Source organism: Gekko japonicus, unplaced genomic scaffold, assembly GCF_001447785.1.
Source record: "Gekko japonicus isolate JY-2015 unplaced genomic scaffold, Gekko_japonicus_V1.1 scaffold4593, whole genome shotgun sequence".
Classification (NCBI taxonomy): domain Eukaryota; kingdom Metazoa; phylum Chordata; class Lepidosauria; order Squamata; family Gekkonidae; genus Gekko; species Gekko japonicus.
The window spans coordinates 40,893-44,990 of NW_015168802.1; the positions used below are offsets into that span (position 1 = coordinate 40,893).

A 4,098-nucleotide genomic window follows, 5' to 3' on the forward strand; every position below is an offset into this window, starting at 1 on the left:
ACTTCACCCAAGTCTCCAGGAGTTTCCCAATCTACAGTTGCCAACCCTAGGCTCAGCCCACTAGCAGAACTTCCCAGGTTCAATCCCCGGCATCTCAAGTTAAGAGGAGCGGATAGGAGGTGATGTGAGAGACCTCCGCCTGTGACCTTGGAGAGCGACGGCCTGTCTGAGTGGACAGTATTGACCTTAATGGACCAATGGTCTTCTCCTTCACATGCAGAAGGTCCCAGGTTCGATCCCTGGCGTCTCCAGTTAAAAGGGTCAGGTAGTGGGTGGTGTGAAAGACCTCCACCTGAGACCCTGGAGAGCTGTACAGAGGGGCTGTGGCTCAGTGGCAGAGCCTCTGCTTGGCATGCAGAAGGTCCCAGGTTCAATCCCCGGCGGCATCTCCAGTTAAAAGGGTCAGGTAGTGGAAGCGCAGGACAAGAGAGAACAAATCTAGTTCCTAAGCTTAAAGACAGACTTCCCTTTCGGCTCAAAAGCAGAAGCTGCCACGTTTTCACAAGCCATACATCTTTTTCCGTGCACAGCATCCGCTGTTGCAAAACACCCATCAGCAATCCTTTCTTGGTCCCAGAGGAGCCCGTCTCCAGGACACTAAACTCTGCAAAAAGATCAAGTCCCTTTCGACCAGAGACTTTGTCAATGTGATTTGGGGAAAGTCGAAACTATTGAACATACGCTTCTCAAGTGCCCATGGTACAAGTTGGTTCGAGCCAAATATATCTTACCTTTGGCAAAGGAAATGCCTGGTCTGATGGACTTTATGCCAATTATTTATTGTCAGAAGATAAACCAGACCATCACCAAACTTGTAGCTAAATTCTGTGCAGCTTGTTACTGTATCCGCAAAGGAAAATTTAACCCCTCTTAGACCATGGCTTTTATATTTGTATATTTGTATTTTAACAAATTGTTTATATTGTTTTTGTATGATGTTACTGATTTCCTGGCTTGATGCCGTAACAAATAAAGAACTGAACTGAAAAACTGAACTACATTGAATCAAGTCCTGTGTTTTGTCACTGTGATCTAACAAAATCCCGGGAGAACACCCTTTCAAGCCATCCTTTCCCACTGTCGATCGGCACCCTACAAGCGGGGAGGCAAAATATTTTCCAGTCAAAAACTCCCTTCAACAGATATGTTTCCTGCTTGTAACTGACGAAGGGAGCTTTGGCTCTCGAAAGCTCAGACCCTGGAAAATCTTGTTGGTCTCTAAAGGGTTAGTAGACTTGAATTTGGCTGTTCTACTGAGAGCCAGTTTGGTGTAGTGGCTAGGAGCGTGGATTGTAACCTGGGAGAACCGGGTTTGATTCCCCACTCCTCCACGTGCAGCTGCTGGTGTGACCTTGGGTCAATTACAAGTTCTCTTGGAGCTGTTCTCTCAAGAGCAGTCCTCGAAAGAGCTCTCTCAGCCCCACCTACCTCACAGGAAGTGTTCCCTCTAAGTTGAGTTACTGTGAGCTAGCTCACAGTTTTTTAGCTTCCGGCTCACACATTTTTGCCTTAGCTTAGGAAGGATGGCTCCGGAGCAAACTGATTTATGCAGTAGCCAAATTGTTCGCTCACACCTTTAATGCCAGTAGCTCACAAAGTAGAACGTTTGCTCACAAGACTCCACAGCTTAGAGGGAACATTGCTCACAGGGTGTCTGTTGTGGGGAGAGGAAGGGAAAGGAAATTGTAAGCCACTCTGAGACTCCTTCAGGTAGTGATGGGCGGGGTATAAATCCAATCTCCTCTTCTTCTTCTGTATACCAACATGGCTACCCTTGGGAAGTTTCTCCTTTGACTGCTTTGGTGCCAAGGTAAGCAACCCCCCCCCCTCCACTTCATGCACCTATAATTAACACAGGATGCAAGCCATCAAGAAGCTCGTTGGCTCGAGCCACACCCACACATTCAACAGCATGGAAGGCTCACCTGGGTGCCCCAGACAGGAAAACCAAACAGTTCCTTGCCGCCTTCACACCCCAAATAAAGGTGAGCACAATCTGCCTGGAAAATTCTCAGGCATGGCATGCCCCACTGGAAAATGACTGAACAGCACCTCAGAGATTTCAGATTCGAGTCCAGTAGCACCTTTAGAGACCAACAAGATTTTGGGGGTATGGGTTTTCGGGAGTCAAAGCTTCCTTTGTTAGATAATGGGGCATAAGGACTCAGGGATTGCTATTCCCACTTTCAGAGGGTAGCCATGTTGGTCTGCAGTAGAAGAAGAAGAGATTGGATTTATACCCCACCCTTCACTACCCAAAGGAGCCTCAGAGCGGCTCACAAACTCCTTTCCCTTCCCCTCCCCACAGTAGACACCTCGTGAGGTAGGTGGGGCTGAGAGAAGCTCTTTCGAGGACTGCCTTTGAGACAACAGCTCTGAGCGAACTTGTGACTGACCCAAGCTCACACCAGCAGCTGCACGTGGAGGAGGAGCGGGGAGTCAAACCTGGCTCTCCCAGATTAGAGTCCGTGCTCCTTACCACTATACCAAATTGGTGCCAGATTCAAATCCAGCAGCACCCTAGAGACCAACAAGATTCTGGAGGCATGAGCTTTCAACAGTCAATGCTCCCTTCATCGGGTAACGGGGTACAAAGACTCAGGGATTTCCATTCCTATTTTAGGAGGGTAGCTATGTGGGTCTGCAATAGTAGACCTAGATTCAAGTAGACCTTAGACACCAACAAGGATTTCAGGATATGAGCTTTTGAGAGTCAAAGCTCCCTTCGGGAGACCACTGGGGAGAACATTGGTGTCGTGGTTAAGTGCACGAACTCTAATCTGGGAGAACCAGGTTTGATTCCCCACTCCTCCACTTGCACCTGGCTGGATGACTTTGGGCAAGCCGTAGTTCTGTCACAGCGGTTCTCTCAAGGGCAGTCCTCAGAAGAGCTCTCCCAGCCCCACCTACCTCACAGGGTGTCTGTTGTGGGGAGGGGAAGGGAAAGGAGTTTGTGAGCCACTCTGAGACTCCTTTGGATAGTGAAGGGTGGGGTATAAATCCAATCTCTTCCTCTTCTTTTACCTCACAGGGTGTCTTTTGTGGGGAGGGGAAGGGAAAGGAGATTGTAAGCCGCTCTGAGACTCCTTCAGGTAGTGAAGGGCGGGGTACAAATCCAATCTCTTCTTCTAAACAAAGTAAACCAAACAAACAAACAAACCATATTTACATTTCTCAATTTCAATTGATTTTTTAAAAATCAATCATTTTTTACGCTCATGGACCAGCAGGACAAAACATACAGATGTATTTTTATTTTTAATTAAAAAAAGGTAGCTTCAAAACAAAATCCCGACGAGGACTCTTGGAACTGCTTCACCGACCATCTCTTAAAAATTATTTTCGGCAGAGTCGCTTTGGGAGAGCCCGAACCCCCCACCACCTCTCTCTCTTTTAAAAGCATTACCAATAAACTTTATTCAAAGAGCCCCTCCTCTTTACCGCTGCTGCAAAAGGCAAAATGATTTTTTTTAAAAAGGTCACGTCAATATAGCAATCATAAAAAGAGAGACTGCTGCACTGAAGCCTTTTTTCTCTCTCAAAAGGGCGCCTCGCCAAAGATAACAGAGTGCAATAAAGATAATAAAAACGCAATAAAGACATCGCACTAAAACGACATCAGCATAAGGCAAACCTGAGAAGAGGGGCCAGACTAGCAGCCCCGTTTCCTGAGCATGCACGGCCGCCCCCAGCCCATAATACTCACCTCTCCCCGGGTGGTTTGGGGGGGGCCCTTCAACTTGCCCCCCTTCTCCCCCCACCCCTGCCTCTCAACCGGCCTCAACGACCCCCTTCCTGACAGTGCCCCGGAAGCGAACGTCACGAAAGCGGAAACCGTGACGTCATAACGCGCCGCCGAACGCGACCCCCTTTTCCTTCCCCCCCTCCTGATGAAGGAAGGAAGGGCGGGAGGCGAGCGAGAAAAAAACCGCTACTCGCGCGTGCGCGGTGGAGGGCGGGCGAGGCCGGGCCGGCTGGGAGCCGAAGCGCATGCGCGGGGGAGACTCAGGCGCTGGGAGAGGGGAGGAGGATTTGTAGCGCGCTTTGCAAACGGTGTGGGGGGGGGGGTGGTTGTTGGTGATGCTTTATTATTGCTGT

At 49.1% G+C, this 4,098-nt stretch overlaps 1 protein-coding gene across 1 annotated transcript in view; it reads right to left on the minus strand.

Annotated features, from left to right (window-relative positions):
- Window positions 1–3,801, minus strand: part of BNIP2 (BCL2/adenovirus E1B 19kDa interacting protein 2) — a 27,757-nt gene extending 23,956 nt beyond the window's left edge. The window contains exon 1 of the mRNA XM_015415713.1: window positions 3,707–3,801. The gene's annotated coding sequence lies outside the window, so the exon portion shown is untranslated. The remainder of the gene's footprint in view (window positions 1–3,706) is intronic.
- Window positions 3,802–4,098: the final 297 nt, after the last annotated feature.